General features: G+C 31.3%; 1 protein-coding gene and 1 long non-coding RNA gene across 3 annotated transcripts in view; both read right to left on the reverse strand.

The window, feature by feature from the left end:
* LOC143206497 (uncharacterized) overlaps positions 1-20,266 on the reverse strand; it is a 192,743-nt gene that overhangs the window by 64,028 nt on the left and 108,449 nt on the right. The gene's annotated exons all lie outside the window — the stretch shown is intronic.
* LOC143190996 (uncharacterized) lies at positions 6,347-6,983 on the reverse strand. Its single transcript, XR_013004377.1, has 3 exons — positions 6,859-6,983; positions 6,490-6,563; positions 6,347-6,430 (listed from the first exon to the last, which is right to left on the reverse strand). It is a non-coding gene; the product is annotated as an uncharacterized LOC143190996 (long non-coding RNA).

Consider the following 20,266-nt stretch of genomic DNA (forward strand, 5'->3'; position numbering starts at 1 on the left):
TCAAAAAGTCACAAACACATGGACAATATATGTTATATTACTCAGCTGTTAACGAGCTTCTCTAAGAAAGCTAGAATAAAGTATAATAAAGGTAATATTTAGCAATTCCTATACCCATTCTTTGAGTTGCAGATATTAAAAAATTCACTTATAAAACAGTGAGTTGGTAACGAAATGAACCGCAAGTAGTAAGTAGTTAAAAGAAACATCGAGTAAAAAGGAAACAAAAAAATTTAATAATATTAGTGGTTAACAGAATTATTTACATGATTTTAAAGTTTTTATTAAATATTTCATTTAGTTATTGCTTTGTGTTTTCAAAATATGCTTATTCAAGAGATATAAAAATACCAGTATGAATTTAATTTAAAACAAATATATGATTATCGTTAAATACAATACATATAAATAAATCTGTGTCGAATTTGAAAATAACACATTTTACTAATAGTAATAAAGCACATTTACTAGAAGAATACTTAGCTACTGCAAAATTATAGGCCACAATATGGTCATTTATATACCATATTGTAACGATAGAAACTTTTCAAAATATGTAGGTAGAACTGTAATACATATTATTGATGTTGAGTAGTACGCCAAGTTTCTGTAATTTGAGTTACTATGTAATTGGCTTGGGTTTTATCTGTCGTGTTATATCATCATAATAACCAAGCCTTAGTAATTGCTTGAATTGTGGCTTTCTACATTACATTTCATATTTCATATTCCATTATCCGCATGGCCTTCCAGCACATTCAATAACTTTCCCATTTCCCACTATTTTCGTATAATTTCTTTATAAGTGGATTGTGCACCTGCATCTTTGCGACAGCAGTGGGCCTACATTTTGATATGCTGTTCATCTTTTAAGTAGTACTAAAAACATACGTTATATACGTACTTCTTTAAGTAGTTTATTAAATCTGCTTCACTAAGCTTATTGAAGATTTATAATATATGAATTGACTAATTAGCCAAATTTCCCTATTTCAGTACCCACTATATATATATGGTCAAGTTCATACCAACGAGAATGTCACAAGGCCGAATTACGTATCGTCTTAAACTTAAATCCTCAATGACCTTTTATATTGCCGTTCAACAAGTCGCATCTTCAAAATAATATGTTTTGTGGTCGAAATCCTTTCCACTTTATAAGATATATTTACTGATATCTGCTAGAAAACATTTTCATTACCGGCAAAAGCGCAAGACGTGTTAAAGTTCAACGACAATTTTTTACGGTTTGGCGGACAACAAAGCGAGCTGAAAATGGAGGGAACGTCCCCTACCGAAACGAATGCGCCGCAAAAATGCGACCTCGATTAAATTCTGGACGGCCAGAATTGTCGGGCCAACGCGTCCCTGAGAAATTGAACGCTAATGGTCCGGTAATTTCGCCTCGAATGCGACAGCTTGGCTTGAGAGGTGCCCAATCTCCAGATGCAACCTGGTGTGAGCGGTTTTGTGCTATCCTCGACGAGAAAGCTTTTATTCCTTCGGAATGAATGATGGACAATCCAGACAAATTCTCATTAATCAAATCTACTACAATGGTGTAATAAAGTATCAAGCTCGGTATGTTCTGCGGACGTTTGTAATTTATTTGTTGTGGTAATTCAAAAAACTAAATTATCTAACTCGGGACTGTTTGCGTTAACTATAATATTTAGAACACATTTCAATCATTTCGAATGAATTCCAGGCTCTTGATTTTGTGAAATATTATGACGGTTTTTAAATATTTTATTTAAAATGATCTTAGGAAATTTTAATACGCCTATTCCAGTGATCACCCGATTTTTGAAAAACTAATTTATGACAATTCTACATTTTTACTTTACCCAGAAAAACGGTTATTTCTTCAAGAAAAGTGGGTTTGAGAGAAATATTGATGTTCAAAATTATATAATTTTAAACTGTGAGCTAAAACGCTCCAAATTTGCGTGTGTCGTAGTTGTTTTGGTCGCATAGGACAGAGTTTGTATGTGTACTATTCTTATGTATGTATTATTTTAGTAATGTTTTATCATAATTATATATTGTAATGTGTATCGATGATATTAAAGCCCTAAAGTAATTATTCACCAGTAAAAACTCCAAATAAGTTGTGTATTTTCATTTCAAGACAGAAACATTTTAGAGAAATGATTGTCATTAAATCTTGTTAGTCGCGAACCAGTTGCTATAATAAGAGCGTCGGTAATTTATTCATCACAATAACATTCTGCTAAAGTAAGTATTCACTCTTTTAAGTATCTTTAGTTATGCTTAAGTGTATTTAACTTTATGTCAAGGTAATTTGTTTACCAAATAAGATGAAAAATTATATTTAATACAATTCGATAAATTTAGTAATACAAGTGAGAATAAGTCAGTATATGTTTCTACAGTATCTGAATGCTAACCAGACGGTAAAAGACAAACCTTTTGTACAATACTTACCACCAGACGATATATGAACCCATATGTTGTTACTGAATTCAAGCAAAATAAGTTAAACTACTTAGTTCTTTAATCAAGTTTACGAATATATAGGGAATTTAATATGTTAAATAGCCTAAACACAGATTTTGTAAACTCTAGATGAAGTACCGCACTTTCATGCGCTTATAAATTTGTAAGGCTATTATTACAATAAACTTCAAAACCAAAATTGTTGCATTTTATTTACCCAAATATTACAAAATATTTTGATACAATATTAGATACACATTTAGGTCCCACGGAACAGTTAAAAATTAAACCAAATCAAATATCATCAAATGTATGTAATTTGAACGTTTGTTTTTGTGCTCTTTTTTGTAGTTACCATTAACCATATAAATAACTATAAATATAATATAATAAATATTAACTGTCAAAAAAAAGCCTTCAAAAACACGTTTTAACCTTGTACCTTATACCCTTAAAAATAAAAATGTATCTCAAATTATCACCACAGCATTTTTCAGTAGGTTTGTTATCGGTACAATTTTAATTTGTCTTAATTATACATTATTAAGTGTTTTTTTTATTTCTTGTTTTGTAAATACAGGGCACTTCAATTTCAATGACATTGTTTTCCGTATTAACAAGTGGCGATTGAAACTTTTCAGAATTTGAAATTACATATGTGATCTATAAAAGATTATATCGAAATACAGGAATATATATGTAAACATCCATCCTGTATCATAACAATTAACGATAACCATAAAAACGATAAATAAACCATAAATAATCCCGTTAGTTTCTCTCATTTTACCACGTATCCATCCTCAATTCTCACATATACATTCAAATTCACATTGGCCGGAACTAGACAGTACAACACCGAAAAGAGCAAGTAACTGTATGTTTTATAACTCCTATTTTATAGAATTTAGAGGTCGAATACTATGTTCAGTTAATGTTTATTACCAACTTATCTTAACGCCAAAAGCCTGACTTTTACACTAATCGGTACTTTCTGTTTCTAATGAAGTTAATAGAATAAATAGATAAAAAACAAAGTCAACGAAAAAGTTCAATTCTCTCGTAAAGATAATCAGCTGTAGGCGCAATTCTAACTAGAATTATGTATGTTTCTTTTATGTTTAAATTTAATATTCCTTTTTATATTCAAACTTGCAAAACTCAACATATTTAACACTTTAGAAATTTATTGTTTTTTTTTAGATAAAATCATTGAATTTGTGCCTTTATACGTATTTTCGTAGGATTTTCGAATAAAATTAACTAATAATGATAAAAAAATTCATATATGAATACTTTCCATATTTCAATAAATAAACAAAGACATCGTCGGCATTAAGCCTACTGACTGGCGACTGACCGGACTTTAGAAATCATCCCAGAAGACATCCGGTCTTACCCAGCCTGGTTACTGGCGTGACTGGGATCATTTACCTTGTCGGATTTTACGCTCTTGCCTAGGACAATCACAAATATTAAACAACACAAACATAAATTTACAACCATGCCTCAGCAGAATTCGAACCCGCGACTATCCCAACAGTAGGAGGACCATCCTGTCGCCTTTACCACTGCACGACTAAGCGAGCTAAACAAACAAATATATTTGCTGATATTTTATAGAGTCTAGTACATCAAAAGTATCAAAATGCTCTTTTATAAAAACCTACATCCAGTGTAATAAAAAAGCTTTATTAAACTTATAAATGATAATGAATATAAAAATAGTTGGAGTAGTATATTTTTAAGCTTAAGTCTAATATTAGCATATAAATATTATAATAACTTAATGCTAAGTTATTAATTTCGGCTACAATATTTATGTTCAATTTCTCGTAGGCGATTTGACTTTGTCTAACATAACCGAGGTCGCATTTTTGTGACGTTCTGGCTTCCCGTGGACGCTCTTTCATTTTTAACTCACTTTGTTGCCAGCTAAACCGCAAAAAACTGTCGACGGCCTTTGCCATGTTTTGCGTTTTTTTTTTGTGTGGGGCAAAAACGTTTCCTTAAATGGCCAGTGCTATATAGTCGGTCAAAAATTGGTCCACCTCAGCGGCCCAGCTCTAACCTACGTAGGATTTATTTATTTTTTTACGCCGAAAGGGTTTTACGCTTTTCATTCGGTTTACGTGTTCAAAGAACTTTATTAGTCTGGTGGAAAAGAAATTGAATTTTAAAAAAATATATGGAAATAAATCAAGAGATCAAAACTTATCATTACTGGTTTAAGAAATTTTCTTAAAAGTATTAAATTTAAAATGACTGTCATATTACTATCTACAGTCAATTCAAATAGCAGTGACATGGAAGACTTGTCAAAATTTTAATATAAATAAAATAATTGAACAAATATTCTATTAAATATAATTTATTTTAACATAACATCATTTTAGTATAACATACATCTAATACATATATATATATATATATATATATATATATATATATATATATATATATATATATATATATATATATATATATATATATATATATATATATATATATATATATATATATTGTCGAAGAACTTAAAACTACAATTAATTATACAACCACAATAATTTATAAGTTAGAGTTGTTTTATAATATATACATTAAATTTTTTCCACACTAGTATAGGTATATCAATTAATTAATTTTTTTAATGCAGTTTTTAATATATATATATATATATATATATATATATTAAAAACTAAAAATATATATATAAATATATATATATATATATATATATATATATATATATATATATATATATATATGGTAGATATGGTGCATTGAACATAACTATAATTGATGGTTAATATGGTAGTCACCCTTGGACTTAGAGAAACCATAAATAGAACCATTCCTATTTTCAGCATGAAGAACTTTATGTCTGCAATGAATAAATGTTATGACTAACAAAACCTAATCGATAGTTATTCAAAAGTTTACCTTTTTCAATCAACTTTTGTGGTCTTTACACTATATTTATTATCATCTTGCCATGAGCAACCCAATGTACAATTCTGAAATATTCATGTCTCATTTAAATATATAAATTGATATATTTTTTCTTTGATTTTGCTATATGTTTTTAAAAATTGTATTATTTTAAAAGCTGTCTCTGGAAGTTCCGTTAAACCCCTTCGTGGGTTATCTTTACACCACTTAAATCCTATATTAGCCAACAATGTATGAACAGATGTTCTACATCTCTCAAATAGCTGTACAAGTTTTGGATTTTTATGGACACTTTCCAGACTAACAATTTTCTCTGAAATAATTGTATAAAATTATGTTTCAAAATGTTTTAAAATTATATTAAAGCCCTAAAGTAATTATTCACCAGTAAAAACTCCAAATAAGTTGTGTATTTTCATTTCAAGACAGAAACATTTTAGAGAAATGATTGTCATTAAATCTTGTTAGTCGCGAACCAGTTGCTATAATAAGAGCGTCGGTAATTTATTCATCACAATAACATTCTGCTAAAGTAAGTATTCACTCTTTTAAGTATCTTTAGTTATGCTTAAGTGTATTTAACTTTATGTCAAGGTAATTTGTTTACCAAATAAGATGAAAAATTATATTTAATACAATTCGATAAATTTAGTAATACAAGTGAGAATAAGTCAGTATATGTTTCTACAGTATCTGAATGCTAACCAGACGGTAAAAGACAAACCTTTTGTACAATACTTACCACCAGACGATATATGAACCCATATGTTGTTACTGAATTCAAGCAAAATAAGTTAAACTACTTAGTTCTTTAATCAAGTTTACGAATATATAGGGAATTTAATATGTTAAATAGCCTAAACACAATTGAAAATGACTGTCATATTACTATCTACAGTCAATTCAAAATAGCAGTGACATGGGAGACTTGTCAAAATTTTAATATAAATAAAATAATTGAACAAATATTCTATTAAATATAATTTATTTTAACATAACAGCATGAAGAACTTTATGTCTGCAATGAATAAATGTTATGACTAACAAAACCTAATCGATAGTTATTCAAAAGTTTACCTTTTTCAATCAACTTTTGTGGTCTTTACACTATATTTATTATCATCTTGCCATGAGCAACCCAATGTACAATTCTGAAATATTCATATCTCATTTAAATATATAAATTGATATATTTTTTCCTTGATTTTGCTATATGTTTTTAAAAATTGTATTATTTTAAAAGCTGTCTCTGGAAGTTCCGTTAAACCCCTTCGTGGGTTATCTTTACACCACTTAAATCCTATATTAGCCAACAATGTATGAACAGATGTTCTACATCTCTCAAATAGCTCTACAAGTTTTGGATTTTTATGGACACTTTCCAGACTAACAATTTTCTCTGAAATAATTGTATAAAATTGAGTTTCGATTGAAAAAACTACTTACATTTCGTTTTATACATTTCGTATATTTGATCTCTGAAACACCAAGCTGATCTTGATTCGTTACCCGTTTCGCATAAAGACGATTCCTTTTTGGCGAATTTAAGGTTATATTGTTTTTTATTTTTTGAGATATTTTAGTGACCGTGTCCGTAGTATACACCGTACTATACAGTACAGCTGCAAGGCGCACAAAAAATATTTTCAATAAAAAATGTGGCGATTTCAAATGTATTAAAACAAAAGGTTAAAACAACGTTTGCCGGTTTATAACCCGTAATTATAATATTTTGGGGAATTTTCAGACGCTTAGCAAACGGACAACTTTTGCTGGCTCATTCCTTTACATGTTGGAACTTCTCTAACAGCATTCTATCTTTTTTTAAATAGAATAAAATGACAAGGATAATATTTTCTGACTGTAAAACGAATTTACAAATTTAGACAGTCACATATTTACACTCGAGTCACTGCTATTTTGAATTGACTGTAGTTATTATAAATTATAGGTTTGTTGGCACACGCTTGCAATCCGTAGAGTGTCAGTAACATCAAAAGAAATGAATGGAATCGACGAATGCGGTGTGGACGGTAGGTATATACACTTTGCTCTTAACAACAAATGCAATATGTACGTTTCATCGAAGGCCAACGAATGTTCGGTATCCAACGCCGAATCTTATTCATTGTCCTTCGTTGGCCCGGTCTGTACGTAACATAAGGCAATTCTGGTAAGCATTTTTTTCTTTAGTCCAGAATGAAATCTGCATTTCGAAAAATACGTCGAATTTCGAAAAAGTCGGATATGTGTCCAGCAAAATCAGATTAATTATACAGGCGTGCAATTTTTTTTTTTAAAGCTATGTACGTTTTGTGATGTTTTTAGGCATGCTGAATCTGAAAGTGGCTTCTTTTTAGTCATAGGACGTTTACTAGGACCCACTGAAACCTATTCTTTTTTCCAGTAAGATTTCTTTGAGAGTTTAGGTCGTGGGGAGAATCTATAAGGTCTTTCTGAAGCATGTGATATCAATGCTCCATTTTCCTTGGTATATTTTCTCCACCTCTTAATATCCTTATGAAATCGTTCTTATGAATCGTTCATCTTCACTCATATTTCCCAAATTTTCTGGAAAGTGATCAAGGTGGGATAAAGAAAATATAATTAGGCAACCTAAAACATGAAATGCGTTGAGGATTTTTTTGATGATTTGTTTATAGTTACGATCTTTATTATTGCCTATGATCTAAACTATAGAAATTATAAATCGACTACTTTTAGTGCTTTTATAAATTAATAAAAATGTCCTTTATAAGTCACGGTCCTTAATATAAATTAAGCAGACCGGCTGGCCAGTGACCAAGTCAAAGATCATCTCAAAAGACATCTTACCTGCCTGATTACAGGCGTGATTGGAATGGTTGTCCTTTTCGGATGTTACGTTGTTTTTTAAGGAGGATGACATTTACAACCATGCGCCTATTTTTATACATAATCTACCTGATTCAGTATTTCTCCCGGAGTCTGGAAGGTGGTGAAAGTTTTCACCTATGGCGCTCTCAATTCCTTCATTGGATTGCAAGCGCTTCACAGAAACTAGTGTTAGGTTGGATATTAACAGCTTAGTTATTGATTTAACTAACGGCTCAAGATGTGACAGTCAATAAATGGAACTTTCTGGGTCTGGCATTATGATTTAATGCTGTATTATCACGACAGGTTAGATAGTGGAAACAACCAAAGGTAACCATATAACTAATATAGGATAACTATAGAAAATTAAACAACACATGTAGTAACAGAAGAACCTAATGAGAAATGTAGTTCATATCAGAAAGCTATGACAAGAAAACACAGCAATGAAGAAAAGAGAAACTAAATATAAACAGGTAAATGTATTCTCTAATGAAAATAAAATATAATGCTTCGATGTAAGATTATTAATTAGGTAGATTAAGCTTCCAGAAGATACCATAGATAGTTTATATAAGAGTTCAATGTAAATGTAATAAAATAGCCAATCTAAAATCTAATGTGGCTGTTTTATTAATTGTAGTTTAAGCTCTCCGATAATATATGAATCCAACTCATATGTACTATAATGTTAAAATAACTTGTATTTGAAAACATTTTTGTTTCATTATATTATTCACATCAGAATGTTGCTATGTATTAAAGACAAAATTAATTAAAATGTGTATAATGTCAAGCTTAAATACGACAACATTGTTTGTCCATTGTGACGCCATAAATTGAGATGAAGCGAGTTCACTGCTACTTTGGATAGGTTATATGTCTGGGTATATCTTATAACATTTAACATATAATATATTTTAATCACAAAGTAATTTCTAAACCCGCTCCAAAATATTAGACTACCTATAAAAACATCGATCCCGTATCACAGTGAAATTATTGATAATAGTGATATTTAATATGGGGAAATAGAATTTTAGTTTTAGTATTTTCCATTTACTATATTTCCATAGCAATTATTCCATATTTTGTGGCCATTTTCTTTCGACAAACAAATATTGAAAAACAAAATTTTGCTTAAAATTTGCAAAAATTTGCTTAAATCTGCCCAAAATTTATCTTATTATTAGTTATTCATTTTTAGTTATATACAAGTTAATTTACTAAACTTTACAAAAAGGAACTATCCAATAAATTTAAATAAAATATACTCCATATTTAATAAAACAAACAATAATAACAAATTTTATAAATAAAAATCGCTATACCATACACCAAAATCGATATATAGGCTATTAAACAAAATATTAAATAGATACATAATTCTAGACGCGTTTTAAAAATAGCTCACGGGAACAATATCCAATCGATCTGTTGTATTTTTATTGCATTGCTGGAAATATTTATTCTCTTTAATTAAAAATAAATAACAAGGTAAAAATATCGAAATCTATGTCGAATGTATTATCTTGGGAAATGTATAAAAAAAGTCAAATATAAAATTCTATTCGGTGCGTATTTGAATTCCATCGAAAGCCGTTCGGGTTTTTTCTCCTTATTTATTTTATACTTTTTTACGAATATACGAATCGTGTTACATTTACATCGAGATCTAGATGGCTTAGAAGTTGATATGGTTTCAGTTGGCGTTGGGATTTTTATAATCATGTATCTAATATATAAAAATGAATGTTTGTTTGTCATCGTTACGTACCTAAACCGATGCCTTGATGCGATTGTAATAAAAAATCCGTATAAATGAAAATAGAATGGATTAAAACGTTTTTTAACGGAATGTCGTTTAATATAAAAAACCCATTGTTCTGTTTATTTATTCTCTCTTATTCTTAAACCGTTGATCCGTTTGTGACGAATTTTTGGTGGGTTGTTTTACAGACAATTGTTTTCTAACCTAAAAATATAAAAAATAAAAGTTTTTTATTTGAATTTTGACAATAAAAACAAAATAATGTCAGTCTCAAAAAAATCGATCCATATATTTTCCATACAGAAAATATAGATATAAAATTATAGGTGACCTTGTATAATTATTTCGCGACCTACTAACTAGATAACATCGCGGTTATGTTTTCGATCCATTTTATTGGTTTTCTTGAATTGGTACGCTAAAACCCCCGAAGCAATTTGATTGGTTCATTTGAATATCTGTCATTTAGTTACTTTCAATTTGATATCGCTTGTCTTTATTTTTGGATATTATTTTTATGCGTGAATTATTTAGACCAAAGCTACTTTTATGGTTATAATTACTCTATGTTTTACTTATACCGTAATATTACCTCTATTTGGTGAGACAAAATATAACATATGTATAGCGTAAACAAGAATTCATCTGTTAAGGATAGAGAGAAGAATTATATAGACATGTACAAATTTATATCTACTGTATAGTGCATGGTTATATTCTAGGGTTAAGTAGTAAGAAGAAAATATAAGTTTAAGATTATAAGATGATTTGAATGGAAGAGTCACAGTAATTATAAGAAGATATTGTGCTAGTATCTTTTGAAATAATAAGCTAAAAGATAAACTTGCTAAGAAGCACGTTAGGGCAATTGAAAAAATGAAGTACCATATTGAAACCGCAGCGATATGATGCTGTGTAACTGCTGTCTAAAGAATAATATGGGTTCTGCTCTTTATGTCAGTTCGACTCTTTTTTAAATTACTGTATTTAATAGGTTTAACTCTATGTTGTAGGCAGAAAATTTGGCAGCCCGAAAGATTTTTTCCTAAGTACCGTTGTAAGATGAGAAAGAAGCTAAAAAACCAATTATTGGGTATAGTAAGGTTTATGGGTGATTACTTTTATATGTTGATATATTTGATATATTTTAAAATGCTTGAACTCTTCTATGAAATAAATCAAATTAGTAGTAATATGACATTATCATATTGTTTCAACCTTTTTTCAATTGCTATTTATAATATTTACACAGTGTTATGTTTAAGTTAATAGTTATTTTATATAAGATAATTATTGAACATATTTTCCCTCACTAGCTGTGAAATTCTTCAATATTTTTTTAAATTTTAGTTATATTTTAGAGTTTCCCTTTTAAAAGCGAAGGTAATTTTTTCTGTTTTATCTGGACTGGACCTACTGTTTACCCTGGGTTCCTAATTACGGTCCTCGGCATTAAGCCTACCGACTGGCGAGTGACCAACTTGGAGATCATCCCAGAAGACGTCCGGTCTTACCCAGACTGGTTACTGGGGTGACTGGGATCATTTTCCATGTCGGATTTTACACCCTTTCCTAAGAACAATCACAAATATACATTTACGACCAGGCCCCAGCAGGATTCCAAACCAGTACCTGTATTTACCAGTACGTCAACCAAACCGGCTCCATGTTTTTTGACAAATTTTGTGCTGCGAAGAATATCAACACAAATCAATTATATTAAGGATATGAAATTATTTATTATAAATGTAATTCCTTTCACTCCAATGAAATATGAGGAAAGCAAAATTCATAGTTTTCAAGATATTATTCTATTTAGTTCGTTCAATTTTGCCCATAATTGCTATTTGTAAAATAGAATTCTACTAAATTAAATACTATTTTAGGTTTCATTTCACAAGATTTTTGAAAGGAAACATTCATACTTTAATTTTTCTTGTTTCTTATAACTTTTGTATATAATTATGTGTGCTATTATTAATTATTAATAAATATTAAATACATATTTATCAATCAAAAAATTCTCTGTGGTAATAATTAAATACAATGAAAACTAAGGTTATATTCTCGAAGACAAAACCTATGTCATTCATAATCCCATCAGTTTTTCCCAGTCTCGTTCAAATTTGTTAGCCCGATTCGCGACTCCTAGAATATTATTCCGTTCGTAGCTAAGCGCTGAAAGTTATAAGGCAAACAATGGAACTAAGCAAAGTGTATGCATAATACAACTTTTAACCGATTTGAAATCTGTTCGGCTAAAGCTGTTGACTGAATTCATTTCTGATCATGCGTATTTTGAATTTTCTGTGTAAAATCGCCCCGAATGCTCAGGTATGTAGCCACCATAAGAGGTGTCGTTACCCAGATGTTCACAAAACAAAGAACATTTTCTTAGAAATAATCGGGTAAAAATTGTAGAATAAACTTAATATTATTTTTCAAATACTTATTTTGTATTTTTATAATGTATAGAATATTTATATTTACATAACAGGTCAATTGAAAATCCCCGGCCTACTATAGTAAAACACATTTTTGACAATATTAGTATTTTGATTCAACATAATTTTCTTCAAGGCTGATACACTGATAACTTTTCGATGCCATTTTTATAGTACGATTTGTACTTTGCTTCAAAATAGATCTCAGTTTCGGCGATCACCTCTCCATTCGAAGAAAATTTCTTCCTAGCCAGCATTCTTTTGAGATCTAATAACAAATAATAGTCGCTGGGGGTCAGATCTGGAGAATACGGTGGATGAGGGGATAATTCGAAGCCCAATTCATTAATTTTTGACATGGTGCATTATCTTGATGAAGCGGCACTTTCTTTTTCTCCAAACGGTCCAGTAATGGTATATAATAGTCGCTATTGATGGTCCTTCTTTTTTCAAGGTAGTTAATGAAAATTATTCCATGCGTATCCCAAAATAGAGACGCCATAAATTTGCCAGCCGACTGTTGCATTTTCTCACACTTTGAAGCGGGTTCATCATGTGCAGTCCACTTGGATGACTGTCGATTGGACTTCGGAGTGAAATAATGGAGCCATATTTCATCCATTGTTTCATATCGATGCAAAATCTCGGGTTTATTACGCTTGATCATCTTCAAACACTGCGCCGAATCATCAACTCATCGTTGTTTTTGGTCAAAAAAGCTTACTTTTTTGTGTGAGCGCGGCACCCACTTTGCACAGAGCTTTCTCATACCCAAATATTCGTGAATTATATGATGTACACGTTCAGTTGATATCTTTAGAATGTCTGCCATTTCATTCAATTTCAATTTACGGTCATTCAAAATCATTTTGTGAATGTTTTAAATGTTTTCGTACGGAACAACCTTTTGGGCATCCACTGTGTTCATTTCACCATTTCTAAACTTAGCATACCAATCCTTGATGGTTGATTTTCCTGGGGCAGTGTCTGGAAACTCGACATCAAGCCAAGTTTTTGCTTCAACTTATTTTTTCCCTTCAAAAAGTAATATTTTATCAATATGCGAAATTCCTTTTTATCAATTGATTTTCACAATAACTAAAGTTGCTTCACTCAAAATGCTACAATTCACAAACTAATGATCCGACATCTGTCAAATTTATACACGCATCTTTTTAAGGTTAGGGCTAAGTAAAAAACATATGAATTTAACTCTAGTAGCGCTATCAATGTATCAGGCCGGGGACTTCAATTGACCTGTTACATATTTCTTTACCTGTGTTTATATATTTTTAAAAGTTCGTTTTATTGAAATATTGTTTAATGTTGTGTTATTTTTAAATTGTTTGGATGTTTTCTGACTTTCTCATGGAATTTAATATTAATAAAATTGTTTTAGAAATTATTTTTTTAATTTTAATTTTATTCATCAACAATATCTTACGTCAAGAGTTAGCTATATGTCGCGTCTGCGGGGTAGTTTATTTTTAAGAGCCAATTAAATGACGATCTAGATACCATCTAGTTTAAGGAAGCCAGAAGCTTTTCTTCAGTTCCCTTTATGATTTATTTTTATGTTAATTTTAATAAATCTGTTTGCTATATTTTTGATAAAACTTCTAATTAATAAATTCTTTTCGTTTATTTCTACAGGCACTATTTCTTTTACTGCCTGATGTAGAACTGGGGTTATGATTTTCGGTGCCCATGAGGACTTCTGTTTTGAAGGGTACGAGGACCTTAGGCAGCGAGCGAATTCCCCACTTTTAGAAATGTGCCGAAGGGTTATCTGCTGGGCAGGAACGGCTCTGACAAGGATTTGGTATAGCAATTATGGGATTATGAGATTGTGCTGCGCCTGTAATGAATATTTTGAAAAGGGAACTGATGTAATCCCGAAATGTTGATCCTAGTTTTTCGATATATTTCGGGTTTTCTATCAAATCACTGGGCATTCGAAGATTTCCTTAGAAATTAGTTTTGCGCTACTTGAAGTTTGTCAATCAATTTTAGGCTGATGTACCTGAAGCAGATGTTTAACCTAAGTATATAAATATACGGATCTGGAATGGCAGTGTCCGTCTAGATCGCACGAATCTACGGTCCAAATGGAGGCCAAGGATTGGAAATTTTTCACTCGCCACTAGTCAACGCGAATGTCTAGACGTACTGGTTGTTAATCTTGAGAATTGTAGGAATTTGACAGCGGCGTTAAATTGAATCGTTAATTTTCTTTGCGCTACATCTATGAAACGTGCACAGATGTAGAACAGCATATCGTTCGTGTATTATGCGGTTTCTGCGTCCGTTTTTATCGGAATTTTAACCCTGCATAAATTGCAAAGGGCTAAATCAACTGGGGAATTTCGGTAGCTCCTGCTTTGATTATTTTGTGACTGGACAGTATTTTCCCAACTTGAAACTGAAATAATCTGTCTTTTAAGAATGAAAAGGTCTTCGGATATAGTGACTTGTATCACCTTGTGTATAAGACTTTTCGGTCAGACTTTATCAAAACCTTTGATTACGTCTAAGAAGACCGCACAAAATTTGTAATTGTTAACCAAAAAACCAAATTGTCTGATGTACGTATGGCTGATTGACATGTAACCCGTATTATTCCCGTGGGAAAATTATTTTTTCCTCAGTAAACCTATTGAGCACAAAAAGAATCGCTTTTGCAGCAAACTTGGAGATTGTACTGAACAATCTTTTTTTAATTTATTTATGACATTGTTAATAGTCGTTGCCAACTAACCTACAATTTGTCTTAGGAAGACCCATCGGCCCTGTATTAGTCTCTGGTGTAATAATGTTTGTATATTAACACTACTGTTTTTCTATTAAATGTACCTTACCGCACTACTCTGGAAACCCAAGGTTAAATGGTATGATTCTTTTTTGGATCTGTGTCTTGTTCTGGTGTTATTCTACAGTTGTACTATTTCGATATTGGCATGTGAATGGTGTTTGCCCTAATGTCTTTTTGCAATCCTCTTAATTTCCTAGGTGGCAGTCGGTATCTGAAGGTCTTAATGTACGAATTCCGTCCTGTAGTATATCGGTGCACTTACAATACCCCTCAGGACTGTGTTCTGGGAAACTTGTATTGTATTTATATTAGTTTTGGCGAAACATCGCCATAATTGTATTTCGTATGTCCATATAGATTTCAATATCACTACATAGTATAAAACAAAGTCGCCTTTTCTGTCCCTATATCCCTATGTGCGCTTAAATCTTTAAAACTACGCAACGGATTTTGATGCGGTTTTTTTCAATAGATAGAGTGATTCAAGAGGAAGGTTTATATGTATAATACATGCATAATATACTAAGGCAACATTGCTAATTTTAGAGGTTTCTAACGTGATGTCGTAAATTAACCTATTTTTTTAGGCTTATTTAGCAATTAGCAGAAACGCTGCCTAACCCTACGAGTTAGATCAAATTAATGTACTACAGTATTGTACACCATAAAAAGGTCTACAAAAAAGTCCGCGATGGTATATGTTTATCTTTTAGGGATAACCCACATTAACCATTTTTATTGTTTACTTTTTACGTGAGAAAATGGCTTATTTACGAAGCTATTTTAAGCAATACGGCATTAATCCTTATCGAGTTAAGTACTTTAAATACAGTGTGCAATTAATATAGATCAATATGGTTCCTTACAGCATGTAAATTAAACAAATATTTTCGGAGATATTACAAATTTAAAATTTGCGTTTAAAAATGTGTAATGTAATAAAAATTGTATGAATTTAGATATTCCAAAGATAGCAGGAAATCTTCATAGTAAGTATAGGGGAAGAGGAATTGTTTTACTTCAAATTTAATGCGTGCAGGCCAAGGGCAGTAATGAATGAACCAAAAATACTGGATCGATTTTAATCATGTTTTCATTGAGTGACATAGGCATATATATTTTATGCCCGTGCAAAGTCGGAGCGGGCCGCTATGTTTTTATATACAACGTTCATATTTTTTCTGTAGTGTATTTAATTTAGTATCAGCATTGCACCCGTGCGAAGCCGGGGCGGGTCGCTAGTTTGCTTATATAATAACCATTTATTAGGTACTGATAATTATGATTTTCTTCTATTTAATCAATATATTATCCTATATTTTAACTGCAGTTCTTTCCTATTTCTTTTACATATTTCTTCCAGTGAAATTTTGTATCAAGGCTGTACTGAACACTCTGATGAGCCTGTAGTCTGAAGACGAAGAATTTTCTCCTTTTTTGGGAATCAGGACTACATAGGCGTATTTCTATATCTTTCGAAGGTTTGTATTCATTTAAATTAAAATTAAAAGAAATTCTATTCAGATTTTATATTTGAATTATCTCTGTTGAGTAGCTTCGAAGTTCAAGGCTGATATATTTTTTTCAATACCCTTGGAAATTAGTTCGATCTACGTCAAGAAACTTCCGGGACATTTCTTCACTGTAAATTCCATTTTAACATGTAATACATTATTAATTCCTCTTCGAGAGAGGGCGTGACGGGTCGTTTTTATACCGTCTTTGTGAAACTTTCGTCAGAGGCTTTTTTCTCGATAAATTTCCCGAATCGTAACCGTTTCTGATATCGATAGCACGCTTTCTGAATATGATCCCTCCTCGAGATGGATGGCTGTTTTTCTTTTTGCTTTATTTTAACTTCAAAGAGGTTTGAAAGTTGCTTTGATACACTAGAAAGTTCCTGTTTGTGTATTTATTATGATAAGAATACCTGAAATGCCTCGAAATGATACTACTATTTTTAGAGCTCATATTTTTTAAAATATTTTGTTGGGGTTTTGTACAAAAACATGTTTAAAAATTATACTAAAACATACAAATAATATATACAAACAAATAATGATCATTGTACAGATGAATCATATTTAAAACATTTAGTACCATATGTTAATATCATCTTTATATTTAATTATATATTTAATATATATATATATATATATATATATATATATATATATATATATATATATATATATATATATATATATATATATAAATTTAAAGAAACTACTGATGGTTAATTAATCTACTTGCTGGCTTGGTTGGCGCAGTGGTAAAGATGACAGGATGTTCCACCTACTTTTGCGATAGTCGCTGGTTCCAATCCTGCTAGGGCATGGTCGTATTGGGCATGATTGTCCTAGGCAAGACGGTAAAATCCGGTCACGCCAGTAACCAATCTGGGTAGGACCCGATGTCGTCTAGGATTATTTCTAAGCAAATCACTCGCCAGTCGTTAGGCTTAATGGCGAGGACCGTGGTTCGGAGCCCGCATTAAACTGTAGGTTCCATCCAGATAAAGCCTCGTTTGTTAAAAACAAACTATAAAATATTTAAAAAAGTAATAAAACTCTAATTCAAAAATGTTTCCCTTGTGGTGATATAGAATTTCAAATTGAGCTTTAAGAAAATTATTTCTTTTATTTTAAAAATATTATTAATTTTAAAAACATATGCTATTTATTTATTATGGTATTTATTTTTTCTTGTTTTCAATATTAAATGACTATAACAAGCGAACTCTTTGATGAATATTTAATGTAATTGCTAAAAATTATAATAATAAAAAATCATAATAAAAACTACTATAAAATTAGCTCTATTTGTTCGACTCGCTGAACACTGTACGGTCTTACTAAAATTAATTATCTCTGTTTGCTAGAACAGCGTAGATTGATAGCGGAGTGTATTAATAATAACGAAATTTCTTTTACTGGTGTAATGCCGTGTTTATGTACTGTTTCGGCTAACGAATCGAACGACAGCCCCCTATAACATGTATTATTTCACAACTTTGACATGGCAACCATATTTACATTGGTCACTGCAAACCAGATGATCTTTAATTATAAACTGCAAATAGCTTCTGATTGGTATGACTTAATTCTAGTGCAAAAACTTTTAGGTATGTCGAATTTTACATCTCACGATAACGACTTACACAATACTCAGAATTAGTATCCTAGACATTGCGGGATGCTAGCAACGCTAACAAAATTCAACGACCGAATGATAACGCAGATCTGACAACCCCGAAACGTTAATCTCTGGAATATATTGAAAGGTTTAGGTTATTCAGACACTGGCCATTGCTCAGTTCAGATGCGCCACCATCGACTGTCCAAGCCTCCCTAAAATAACTCTACTTTTATAATACTTTTTAAAATGACAATCAATATTGAACTCAGAACTTTCCTATAATTTTGGTTATAAATAACATTCTCAACACTCAGTAGGTCCTGGCACTCCATTGTATCTTTGATACATCCTTTCTGTTACATTTTGATGGTTTTATTCTCTCTGCAGTGTTTATATATCTACAAGCGTAGGTAGGCATATTATTGGTCGATAGTTTGAGGGATTCTGAGTATATTTTCCGCGTTTTTAGTTTAAGATATGTGAAGGCTTGCATGAGGAGTATGGGAGTTTATTCCGGATGGTCTACAAATTTATTAATAAATCTGTTAATTTCCCGTTTAAGCAGTAAAATTTTGTTTGGACATAATTTTTTACCCCATCTGGTCTGGAGAATTTCCATGATATGTTGTACGTCGTCAGTTATGATCGGTACTGCAGGCATTTCTTTGATAATCCTGGTATGCTCCTCGTTCTTCCTCCAACCTAATGGCATTAATATGCCAAGTGGCTGTTGCTATTAATTGAGCCCTCCAGAAGTTTTCAACATCTTTGTTCGGTATTGGATAATTAATTAATGTATGTCTCTTTGGCGTTTAAATATTATAAAAAAGCTTTTCCGTCTTTTGAAAGCTGGTGTTGTAACCTTTTTCTGTTGTTGGAAATGTTATATCTCCTCAGAGGTCTTGCATACAAAGACTGTGCCCCTAGGATTATTATAATATTTGTATTATTATTATTATATTATCATCATTATTATTATATTATCATTATTATTATTACATAACTTAGGAGACAATATGAAGAGAGTTATTACAGAGAAATTCTAGTGAATTCTCGCTGGCTAACAATCTGTTTGTTATTCAAACCTACGCTGAAATAATAAAAAGCTCGTATCTTTTGTCACAGCACGAACCTTTTGATTTATTACGGACACAGAACTGAAATTCCAACAACGCGAAATAATCAAATACGACAATTTCGTATATATCCCCGACAGAGTTTCATTACAGCCTTATGTACCTTCTCATTCGATCATTTGCATACACAATAAAATAACGTTGTGCAGGAACGTAACCAACTCAACGACCTTCGACGTGATCGAAATGCAAAACAATCCGAAGCAGTAGTCCAGGAAGAATCGATAGACCGCGGAGGGATTAAAGAAGTCTTCCCGTAAAAGATTTCCATCTTGCGCCGTCGTCGAATCCGGCCGATGAGACTTTTCGTTGAAACTTTTTAAATTAATCGCTTTCAGACGCATTAGAGTTTACGGTTTCAGCAATGCCCACTCAAGGGCATTGTTTAAAATGTCGAGCAAGTTGACGAGATCGGATTTAGTACTGATGGTTGGAACCGAAAATGAACAGTGACGCGCCGGTCGAGTTGATTGCACGGGAGAGGTGGCTAAGAGAAAAATGTCTTACAATAAACATTAGATTTAGAAACATTAGTAAACTCGCCCTCTTGAGTAAAACATTTTAAGTAATGTTTGTATCAAAATATTTTTTTTCGAACCAATTGCAAGAGGAGGTAGTTACTTTAAATGTTTTTTAATGTTCCGAAATAAAATAGAGATCTAATAGCTGCAATACGTAAACTTAGAGGAAGATGGCA

Source organism: Rhynchophorus ferrugineus, unplaced genomic scaffold, assembly GCF_030347505.1.
Source record: "Rhynchophorus ferrugineus isolate W39M unplaced genomic scaffold, kcgeb_rfMv2 rfM1, whole genome shotgun sequence".
NCBI lineage: Eukaryota > Metazoa > Arthropoda > Insecta > Coleoptera > Curculionidae > Rhynchophorus > Rhynchophorus ferrugineus.